We start from the raw sequence: 12,641 nt of genomic DNA, 5'->3' as shown, positions 1-12,641 counted from the left end.
ATTCCAAGCCAAAAATATACACATCTTTTTGGTTTTAACAAAAAAAAGGCAATGTCATCACTTTAGACAAAATGTAAACATAACCAGATAAAGTAAATGAAAAGTGCTGCATAGTTAACACACCCAACTTAACAAAAAGTGAGCAGAACTATTATTTATTAGCATTCAGTTACACAAAGTCTCAAAACAGCCTCCTGCTTTTAAGTACACAAACTTTCACTTAAACTACGTGGCACTATTCTATTATTAAACAAACCAACACACTATGTTGTTGACTATTAACAAACAATGTTGCAGCCTCTGAACTAGGCTATGTATTTTTGGGAAAAGTGAGAGGGAGATTTTTTTTTTGATGAACAGAATCATCTCTGCATGGTCAGGTGTTAATCTGTTTCTGCTTTCATTCACAATGTGTGACACTGAGCTAAACAGTCGTTCACTGTCAACGCTACTGCACGGTGCTGAGAGGTATCTGTCTGCCATTTTGGCCAGAGAAGGGAACCGCACTTTGTTAACCTCCCAGTATTGCAGTGGTTTGTCCTCACGGGCCATTGGGGCCTCCCCAAGGTATGTCTCTAATTGTGCAGTAAAACCTACAGCAGATGGGGTCTGCTGATGCTTGCTCATTTGCAATTTCATCTAAACTGCTGCTGGCCTGGTCCCTGTTGGCTGTCTTTGGACAGTTTCTCTTGCTTTTGCAAGACTTCAGGTAAGGGAGAATTTTTTTTAAAAAATTATATATATATATATATATATATAGCTTGAAATCTGAGAGCTTAATAAGTAACTTTTAAGTAACAATTAATTTTAATCACATTTTAGAATCTGGAGAAATTTAAATAATTTAATTAAGTTATTTTAACCATTTTTAACTAAAGGTTTCTACTCAGACAGTCAAAATAGCTGTTTTAAACTTACCGTCAATGTAATCATACAGTCATGGACATTTAATGAAGTCCACTTCAACCAAATACAGATGAAATTAGATTTATTGTGTTTATATTCTGGGGAGAAACTGAGATGGAATAAGATTGTTACATTGACATCGGGATTCAGTTTCTTTTAATAAATTAAATAGATAAATCTCTCTGCAACCACAAATTTAATTTTCATCTACAAATTCTTTGAAACATTCAGAAGTTCTTTACAATCCTGTAATTTTAAGACCAAGATAATGACATTTTATCCTTGATTAAGTATCTTTAATTCATCCTACGCCTTATTATTTATATTTGTTTACTGATGTAAAGTTCTGCGCATTTATCAAGACTTTTATTTTGCTCTGGCGATGTGATGTCATAAGGGGGGTGTGGTTGGATCTAGATCTAACTCCTCCCACCTTACATTTACCTAAACCTGCACATCTGGATGTGGATCTAACCCCGCCCCCTGGATCTTTTGTTGTGTAGTGAGGGGCTGCTGGCTCCCGCGTCTGTGATTCGGCGGAAGAAAGGTGTGTGCTTTTAATCATTTAATGTGTTTAAATCAATACAACTCTCTCTCTCTTTCTCTCGCTCTCTCTCTCTCTGTCTCTGTGTGTCGATCACCGGCGAGTAACAGTTCGGGTTGCCAGCTGTCACCATGAAACAAAAGTTTTTTTGGGGGACAAAAGTTGTCCTGCTTCACCGGTGCGAGTATGTTATTTAAGCTATTTGTCATAATGATAGCTATCACTTAATTAAATACGAATGCATAACTCTCATGCTTTGGCAACATAAGGTAGGTTTAACAATAGTTTGGTAATTTACAGCAGGTACGTTTATTTAACTCCTTCGATTGAACCATTACCTTTTATCTTTACTATTTCTCTAAGACAAAACACTTGTGACTCCTACACTGCAGGTTAAAAAAGTTATCCACTTCATGTTGGTTTTACATCCGACAAACTAAAAATAACAGCTTCTGTTTGCTGTAGTTGTGCAGAAAACAGCAGAGACTCACAACCATAGACATCATATTAGATAGACGCCCTATCGACCGCTCCTGCCGGTGGGGCCGCCATCTTAAACCGGTCACCCGCTCCATTCACTGTAATGTGTTTGGCTGGTGCAATGAGCTGTCAGCGCATTTAATTAATCATACCTCACTTAAAACCGAACTGATTTTTTACGCGGGTTTTTTTCCTGCAAAGGTCATATATGTAGCTATGATACAGGACACATGTTTCGGCATATTTTAATATTCATAGCAGGAATTAACATTCATTTAATATACTTAACAGTAATATAACATTCTGATATGAGATATAAAGTGACCAGACGTCCAAAATCAAAATATGTGATGTAGGATATAAGGTATTTTATAAATCACACACTATAAATATGATAAAGAAGCAAAACAGATAGTTACAGTAAAGTAAGGTATTTTAATAAGTTTAAGAAACAATATATTATGATTTGTCTCACACACACAAACACACACTATCTCTCCCTCACACATTCTCTCTCTCTCACACACACACTCTCTCTCTCTCTCACACACACACACACACACTTGCTCTCACACACACACACACACTTGCTCTCACACACACACACACACACACACACACACACACACACACACACACACACACATACTTGTTTTTCTCCCTTAAGGGGGTCCACCGTTTTTCGCCCAATTGTGGGGTCCACCATTTCCAATGGTTCTACACACTTATAAAAAAATCAAGCAATATAACAAGCAGTTCCTAATAAGAAATATCACTTCAATAATACAAAATTCAAACAAAATTGCTTGCACATGCGTTTTTGTGTCACTTGTGGGGCCTAATTAAACATTTAGAACTTGTGGGGTCCACTTTCACGGATACACACACATTTCTAATCTTTATATCTTAGCAGGGACCAAACATCTAGAAACATCAACTACTTCCATTATTTGCCCTTGATTACCATAGAAACCTTTTTAGATTCTAATGTATATCCTCTAAATTAATCTGCACAGGTCTGTATTATCTTAGGCATCAACATGGCATAAAAAAGCCAATCCAGACTTTTCTAAACCAATAAGCCCTCAAATTTTGGTCTCAGCCTGAATGACTTCAGTCTGCAAGACACCAACTGTACTTTGCCCACATTGTATTGGTCATTGAATGAACTGCAGTCCATTTCTAATGAAGTTGTGTTCCTAGCCAGTCATGTTCACTGCGGCCTAAGGATAATTTACTCCTTTAAACTGAGGACTTCACATGAAAACTCCCTATTCATCTGATGAACAAAGACTTTAAAGTCGACATGAAATAAAAATTGACCCCATTTACTTTGTTAGAGCATATTACTAGTCTTGTGGTGAACAATTAATCCGTGCAAGTTAATACACAGAAAAATTGTTTGCCGTGGTAATCTTTAATCAAAGTCTGAAAAGTTACTTCCGGTCTGAAATGGAGTTCCTTTTCTGATGACGTAGGCTTGACCACTCCCCTCAAACCGTTAGTCTGCTGTGAGCGAGAGATGGAGAGGAGGAGCGCTAAAGTAAAACCCTGCCCTCGGTTCAATATTCCGTTTCACTTGGAAATACGTCACAACACGGGAGAAAGTCATTTGCGACTTCCGGTTCAAGCAGACTTTAAAACCCTGTGGAATTATAGCACTAATACCACAAGTAATATTTTACACAAAACACAGGATTAAAAAACAACTTTACAACATGATTTGTCCTCAGTGAACATGTATTTGGTAATACACGAATGGCTGGTTCCATACAGAGGTTATACAACATTTTACATTTCAAAGGGGTAAAAGATTTAACAGCAATAAACATGTTATAAGCAACTCAAAGCATTACAATGCAAGAGTCAGTCTTTTTTTGGGGTATAAAACATTTAAAATTAAAAGACTTTTGACAGGATCAACCCCTTTTATTTTTTATAGTGCTAGACAACAAAAAACTAACATAAATGAGCATTCTGCCTTCATTCACTCACCATCAAGGCATTCTAAACCCATTAACTTGTTCATCTTCAGAACGCACCTGAAGATATTTGAATGATTTCCATTCTAAAACTGTTCATCCTAAACTTTCAAACTTCAAAACATTCATAGAGAAAAAAAGTTACCCATGTGACTCCAGAGGTTTAATCCCAATTTTATGGAGCAATTTCAATATTTAAGTTTTTTGGCACATACAAAGCATTAATAATAATAATAATAATTTAATAAATTAAGAATTTATTGTCATTGCAATTATATAACGAGATTACATTATTAGGCACAGCGACAAATAACAAACAAGATAAATTGTATACAAGGCGAAGAATCATTAGTAACCAGAAACAATGAGTATAATTGTGTGTGTGCTGCAGCGATGCAAAGTCCAGTTCACAGTTATTGCATTGGTGGATAATATGTATAATAGACGGATTAAGTGAGATCAACAATAGCACAAAAACAGGACAAAGCGACATATAACAAACAAGGAAAAGGGCATACGAGGCGAAGAATCCCTATTAACCAGAAAATGTGTATAATTGTGTGTTCTGCATCAATGCAAAGTCCAGTTCACAGTTATTGCAATTGTTGGATAACGTTAAGTGAGTGGATTTACTCAGAGTGCATTCACATCACTTCATAAATTTGGGATTAAACCACATGGATTACTTTTACGTTATAAATGTTCTGAAGCTTGAAAGTTTAGGATGAACAGACAGCAAAGCGTTTCCTTAGTTTTGTTGAGGTTAGCGCTTTAGAGTGCCTGATGCAATCGGAACCCCTCGAGTAATGGACAGAGCGGCGATGCAAACAATGGAGCAACCAACATCTCAGGTTTCATTCAAAATATCTTCATTTCTTTTCCAAAGATGAAAAAATGTCTTATGGGTTTGGAATGACAGCGGAGAGTAAATGACAACCAACCATTTAAGAGGATAATACAATGAAGAAAACAATTTCAACTTTGTTGAAAAGGGTTAGAACGCATGTCCCGATGTGAATGCTAGTGGGAAGGCATCCAGATACCTGTATGTCACTTTACTTTTCTTCTTATGGCAGAAATGCGATTTTTGATAAAGTATTTGACCGCCTTCCAGTCTCGATTTCCTAAAGCTTGAGCTTCTGCATCAACGCAGCGCTGACAGTCCATTTTTCCTGGAACTTGGCTCCTCACAATGAATTTCCTTAGGTGTCTTTCTACTGCAGCACATTCATCTGTTGTCCAGCTTCTTTTGACAGCAGGTTCTTTACCTAAGTATACATAAAAGAACATGTTATTAAGTTTAGGATTTTTAAACCTTAATCTGAACTGAAAGACTATTGGATTGATCGCACAGGTCATTCATTGCCATATTGACTTGGTTCAGAGACTAAAAGTACTCTTTTAGTTTGTTTCTGAATAAAACTTTTGACTAATAATAATAAAGTGCAAACCAGTAAAAGGTGTGGTAGCACTTTATTTTGAATGTGGGTAACCAGACAGTTGATGGCACCACTGACTTCTATAGTATTTTTCCCTACTATGAACGTCAGTGGTGCCATCAACTGTCTGGTTACCCACATTCTTTAAAATGTTTTCTTGTGTTCAGTAGAAGAAACAAACTCATACAGGTTTGGAACATGAGGGCGAGTAAATGACAATTTTCATTTTTGGGTAAACTATCCCTTTAAACCTTACGCTCAATTGAATGGTATTTCAATAGTTTTATTCAACAATATTTATTTGGAGCACTTATCACAATACTCAGTCTTATATTCTGATTATAGTTGATTCACAACCTTAAACAGAATGTGTAAACATACCTATTGTGACAGCTATCAATGTGCAGTGATCAAGAATCAAGAGTAAAAATTTGATCAAATAATATAATTCAGAATAGAGCTTGTGTCTTCAAGACGAACGGGACCATCAATCCACTTTACATTTCTAAACTCACCTCTCTTTTTTGCCGACTTTCTCTGGTATTGGGAATGCACTGTGGAAGTAGGTTCTTGCATGGATGTCACACTGTCCTCAACTTCAGGCTCATGTGCTTCTGGAATAAAGTCATCTGAGTGCAAAAAAAAAAAAAAAAAAGTTTATTAAAGAAAAAGACAAATCAAAATATAAACTAACTGTAAGCAACACTGACTGGATTAGGATCTATCATGCATAACATTGTGTCATGTGACAAAGCAATGATCAACAGTACAAGTTTTGGCTTACATTCTATTAAAATGAGTCACAGGGGAAGGACGTTTGAACCATTTATAGAAACAGCAGCATTTTAAAGTACAGTATCTGAGGCATACCTGAATGTTTGAATTCCTCAACTTCTTTTGAACAAAATCACAGTGTGGAGTGGGAGGGTTGTCTTTAATATAATCCTCATCCGTCTCCTCACTTTCAGAATAGTTCACTAGGGCAAACCCGTTGGTAGTAAATACCTAAATAATAAAAAAAAAATACACATTAAGAGTTAATATTAGCACAAACATGTGAACATGCTCCTATAATAGCAAATATTTATCTAGTTTGACAGAGCGAGCATTTGAGGGAGGGTCCCATATAGTGTTGTCAAAAGATCCGGTACTTCGGTACCAAGTCGGTACTAAAAAAATGAAAACGTCACGGTACCAGTTTTTTTTAAGTACCGGTGGTACAGAGAACCCGGTCAACCCAGTTCTTGACGCGTACGGCCCTATGATTTCCGCGATGCAGAAAACGCAGATGGAATCTCGGAATCCAGTTATAAAAACGGAAGTTACAGTTTGGCACGGAATGTCACGGAATTTGTCAAAGTTTGGATGAATTAATCAAAAGTAGGTCATTGCATTTAAGTCAAATCGCGATACGGACTAGTATCTGTAAATATTAAGCCGCAAAAGTCGATTCAGATATGAATCCCGCATGTTCTGCGAGTCTCTGTGTGAATGAATGAATGGCAGAGACGCGCGACTTTTTTCTTTACACACACTGAAGCACGCGTGACACTCGCGGTGATTTCAGCTTCTGCCGTCTCAATGAGGACATAAATACATAAACGTCTACAGAACTGCTCTAAGAGTCACTTCACGAGCATTTTACCGTTTCATTTGAGTAAAACCAGCTTCATATCATATAGCTACACACAGAAATTTAAAAGTATTCACGGCAACCCTTCAAAATCTTAAAGACATTGTGCCAGAAATATATTACTATTATTTAGTAGAATGTATGTGATACTATTACTACTGTTGAAAAAAAATAATAAATATTTATTTTTAAAGAAATAATCACACTATTTCTTCCATATTTTAATTTTAATAGTAAATCCCCTTTTACCCTCCTCTTTACCAAAAAAATAAAATGTTTAAATTTCATTATTTAAAAGACAAATTAAATTTGAGTGAAACTTGTTTACTGTTTTTCATACTTGTATTACTTGCGCAAAAACTTGAAACACAATTCAAGTAAGTATAAAGAATGGCATTGATTTTTATACATTTTATTTGTTTGATTTTATTATTAAAAATGTTTTTTAATTAGCATGTGGTACCGAAATTGGTACGGAGAACCGTGGATTTTCACTGGTATTGGTACCGAATACTGAAAATTTGGTACCGTGACAACACTAGTCCCATAAGGCCAGGACTAGAAACGTGTGTGTGTGTGTGTGTGTGTGTGCGCTTGACATGCAGCATGAGGGCAAGACTTGAGTACAGGTGCTGGTCATATAATTTGAATATTATCTAAAAGTTGATTTATTTCACTAATTCCATTCAAAAAGTGAAACTTGTATATTATATTCATTCATTACACACAGACTGATATATTTCAAATGTTTATTTCTTTTAGTTTTGATGATTAGAGCTTACAGCTCATGAAAGTCAAAAATCAGTATCTCAAAATATTAGAATATTGCTTAAGACCAATACAAAGAAAGGATTTTTAGAAATCTTGGCCAACTGAAAAGTATGAAAATTAAAAGTATGAGCATGTACAGCACTCAATACTTAGTTGGGATCCTTTTGCCTGAATTACTGCAGCAATGCGGCGTGGCATAGAGTCGATCAGTCTGTGGCACTGCTCAGGTGTTATGAGAGCCCAGGTTGCTCTGATAGTGGCCTTCAGCTCATCTGCATTGTTGGGTCTGGTGTCTCTCATCTTCCTCATAGGTTCTCTATGGGGTTCAGGTCAGACGAGTTTGCTGGCCAATCAAGCACAGTAACACTATGGTCATTGAACCAGCTTTTGGTACCTTTGGCAGTGTGGACAGGTGCCAAGTCCTGCTGGAAAATGAAATCAGCATCTCCATAAAGCTTGTCAACAGAAGGAAGCATGAAGTGCTCTAAAATTTCCTGGTAGATGGCTGCGTTGACTGTGGACTTCAGAAAACACAGTGGACCAACACCAGCAGATGACATGGCAGCCCAAATCATCACTGACTGTGGAAACTTCACACTGGACTTCAAGCAACATGGATTCTGTGCCTCTCCACTCTTCCTTCAGACTCTGGGACCTTGATTTCCAAATGAAATGTAAAATTTACTTTCATCTGAAAAGAGGACTTTGGACCACTGAGCAACAGTCCAGTTCTTTTTCTCCACAGCCCAGGTAAGATGCTTCTGACGTTGTCTCTGGTTCAGAAGTGGCTTGGTAGCCCTTTTCCTGAAGACGTCTGAGCGTGGTGACTCTTGATGCACTGACTTCAGCTTCACTTCTCTCCTTGTGAAGCTCTCCCAAGTGTTTGAATCAGCTTTGCTTGACTGTATTCTCAAGCTTGTGGTCATCCCCGTTGCTTGTGCACCTTTTCCTACCCAAATTCTTCCTTCCAGTCAACTTTGCATTTAATATGCTTTGATACAGCACTCTGTAAACAGCCACACCTTTCAGTAATGACCTTCTGTGACTTACCCTCTTTGTGGAGGGCGTCAATGTTCGTCTTCTGGATCATTGTCAAGTCAGCAGTCTTCTCCATTATTGTGGTTTCAAAGAACAAGAGATAGCCAGAATTTATACTGTAGGGATGGTCATTTATTCAAACTCAAATATAAATATTCTAATATTTTGAGATACTGATTTTTGACTTTCATGAGCTGTAAGCTCTAATCATCAAAATTAAAAGAAATAAACATTTGAAATATATCAGTCTGTGTGTAATGAATGAATATAATATACAAGTTTAACATTTTGAATGGAATTAGTGAAATAAATCAACTTTTTGATGATATTCTAATTATATGACCAGCACCTGTAGTTTGAGGATTTAACATTATTCATTTACCTGTGTGAGGGCAGAATCTTTGGAGTCCTCATGGGAAGAGTGCTCTGTTAGGGATGTCTTGGTCTCTAGAACAGAAGTCTGCTGCTTTGGCCCCTGGAAATCAGACAAAAAAACAGAAAACAATGAAGAACTGACCTTTTTGTTTACCGTTTCAGACATTTAAAAGTAACAAAAGTTAGCTCATGTGAAAACAGTTTCTCATCTAGCACAGCTGAAATATAAGAGCATACACTCATCTTTTCTAGAGGTAACAGCTAGTGTCACGGACACAAATATGATGCTGCAATGCATTATATCCAAAATACTCATTCTGAACATGCAGCAGCTTGAAGAGTGTTGAATTACCCCTGCAATAACACTAGTTTAAATATTGACAGGTGTTGTCCCAATGATGTAACATCACTATGAGTGAGATCCATACGTGAGGGCCCCATAAAGCCAAGACTAGAAATGTGTGTGTGTGTGAGGGCCCCATAAGGCCAAGTCTAGAAACGTGTGTGTTTTGGGAGCTTAACTGTGAATTCATTAGTTTGAGGGAGGGCCCCATAAGGCCAAGACTAGAAACGTGTGTGTGTGTGAGGGCCCCATAAGGCCAAGTCTAGAAACGTGTGTGTGAGAGCTTAACTGTGAATTCATTAGTTTGAGGGAGGGCCCCATAAGGCCAAGACTAGAAATGTGTGTGTGTGAGCGCTTGACATGCAGCATGAGGGCAAGACTTGAGTAGTTTGAGGAGTCAACTTTATTCATCTACCTGTGTGGGGCAGAATCTTTGGAGTCCTCATGGGAAGAGTGCTCTGTTAGGGATGTCTTGGTCTCTAGAACAGAAGTCTGCTGCTTTGGCCCCTGGAAATCAGACAAAAAGTTAAGAAATAGATCATGCATATATGAGATCACATAGCTATTCATATATAATCAGGTTAATATACGGATTATAATGAAATACAAATTGCAGAAAACAGATGTAGCTGTGCTATTCAGCACATTTTTAAAAAATTGACTAATAAAAAAAGTTACCGTAGAGCCCTGCCTTAACCCTTCACATACAGATGTGGTATAACCATACCAAAATTATATTAAAGCATACTGCCTTTATAATCAGGGTATCTGCAGGTATCAGCACTTCCAATGTAATACTTTTTAATACCATTTTTAAGACATCTTCAAAACATTTAAGACCTGCACATCATTTTGACTTCTATGCAAACACACAAGATCACCCTGCTCAGCGATATAGGAAGGAACAATGGACATTTCTGGCTTTAAATTAACTATAGCTGAGGTTAAGGTCTATAGAAGTATATAGGAGACCAGATTTTTAGCATTTCAAGTCAGAAATACTACAGAAATTGAATGGTCATCAAAAATAAAATGAATTAGGGATGCACCGATATGAAAATTTTGCCGATACCAATAACCGATAATTCTTTACATTTGAAAGCCCATAACCAATATATTGGCAGATAAATCTAAATTAAAATGTTGATATACTTTGATAGCCTGTATACATAAAAGACTCGCCATTAAAAGCCATTGAAACACTTCAACATAAATCAAACAATACAGTAGCCTAGCTTGAACAAGTGTAAGACTCCTTAACTTTTAAAGTTAATTTTACACTCCTATGGTCAACTTTATTAAAAAAATGGTAACACTTTATAAGGTTTAATTTTGTTAGCATTAGTTAGCATGAACCAACAATTAATGAACAATACTTCTACAGCATTTATTAATCTTAGTTAATGTTAAGCTCAACATTTTAAGACATCTGAGATCCAAATTTGTATCTGCTAACATTAGTTAATGCACTGTGAACTAGTGATCAGCCGATATATCAGGCCGATATTTGCGTGATATATTTTTATGTGTATCGGCCGATAAACGGCTGCTGCGTTCGCCGATAGTTTTTTTCCCGGCATTATTTACAGACAGGCGTCCACAGGCAGCTCTGTGTTGCTGGAGACGCTGCACTGCCCCTCCCCCACCAGCAGAGTGCTGGAATCTGCTCTTCAAGACAACGATAAGTTTTAAACTTTCAAAGCATCTTTTAACTGTTTGACTTAGCTGAAATATTGCCATACACTTTGAAAGTGGAAACACGTTGCTCTATATGTGCTTGCAACTATAGCTAAGCAAGTTTGTGGGTCCAAATGGAAAACGCGAATGCCTCTATAAAACTGCTTGCCATTGTATTTATAGCTAGTTGTAGGCTATTCGTATGCATACGGTAGCTGTTACAAACACTGGTCATAGGATTAAGTAATGCCGAAGTTGTTCCGTGGTATTTGTGTGAGTTTTATTCAGCGACCACCTGTTTGGATGCGTGTGGTGTGTGTGTCTCTCCAGTGTTTCCCACACACAGACTAATTCGTGGCAGTGCCACCACATATTGCGTTTTTTGGCGGTTGCCAAAGCGAATTTTTATCTTATTTGATCGCTGAGTAATGTAGATGACAGACAGCTGCGCATGACAGGTCGCATGTTAAAGGCTGAAAGAAAGAACGAGCAGTCAGAGAGAGAGCGCGTGCGCTAAAGCTGAAGAGAACGAGCACCGGGAAACTGAAGAACTTTTCTAGCAGGTGGTTTAAATTAACGAAACGCATCCTATGTGAGATTAATCAGATATTTATATTACACAAATTTAATATTACGACTTATATCTGCACAAAATGACGCTTCGAGTATGTGCGCACAGAGAGCTGACCGTCAGCATGCCAGTGTGGAGTTCAGATGTCTTGCATGGTTCATTGCAATTTTGCATTTTAAGATCTTTGAAATGTGGATTTAAGACATTTGAATGCCAATTAAGGCCTTATTTTTACATTTACAAATTTAAGACTAATGCCTGGAACACACCAAGCCGACGACGACGAACTAGCACGGATAAAAGCCGACTGTGTTGTTGCCTCGTGTCGGGGTAAAAAGCTGCACTGAACACATGAGAGAACTACTGCCGACTGTCAGCTAGAATCAACATGTCGAATCGGGCAAAAATAAAGCCGACGAGGACCAATTTCAGCTGACGGTGCGGGACACACAGAGAAAACTTAGTCGGCAGCTGCACAAAAACTGCCCGACGGCCGACCGTCGGTTTGGTGTGTTCCAGGCTTTAAGGATCCAGGCATCCTAATAAATCAACAGAAGTTGGGTCTATGTCAAGTTATTAACACACAATGTGGACACTTTTAAAAAACCAATGCTAATTTATAATTTTCCAACAACAAAGATATGCATGATCACGGAAATGTATGCAAACGATCAGTGCTAAGAAATTCATGTGTAATATGCTGTCCCATACCTTTGTTACCATCGATAAATCGTTCCACAAACCCCGGCTTGTTCCTCAAAGACAGAATGCATGTCCTGGCATCATCAACAGGCCGTATCCTCCTCTTCCTCTTCAACATTGTGGCTCTGTGAAAATAATTACACAAACTCACTAAAAATAAATGAAATTTGCATGGGGAAA

General features: G+C 37.6%; 1 protein-coding gene across 4 annotated transcripts in view; it reads left to right on the top strand.

Moving 5' to 3' along the window:
- Nucleotides 1-12,641, top strand: part of LOC131538716 (zinc finger protein 658B-like) — a 72,612-nt gene that overhangs the window by 33,746 nt on the left and 26,225 nt on the right. Inside the window, exon 1 of one of the 4 annotated variants that reach the window (XR_009270648.1) lies at nt 1,295-1,453. The exons of the other annotated variants lie outside the window; for them this stretch is intronic. The gene's annotated coding sequence lies outside the window, so the exon portion shown is untranslated. Of the gene's footprint in view, nt 1-1,294; nt 1,454-12,641 lie in introns of those variants that run through there. 4 annotated transcript variants of the gene reach the window in all.

The sequence above is a fragment of the Onychostoma macrolepis genome, chromosome 04, assembly GCF_012432095.1.
Source record: "Onychostoma macrolepis isolate SWU-2019 chromosome 04, ASM1243209v1, whole genome shotgun sequence".
NCBI classification, from domain to species: Eukaryota; Metazoa; Chordata; class Actinopteri; order Cypriniformes; family Cyprinidae; genus Onychostoma; species Onychostoma macrolepis.
Note: the sequence above shows the minus strand (reverse complement) of the source record. Positions and strands in the feature narration are given on the sequence as shown.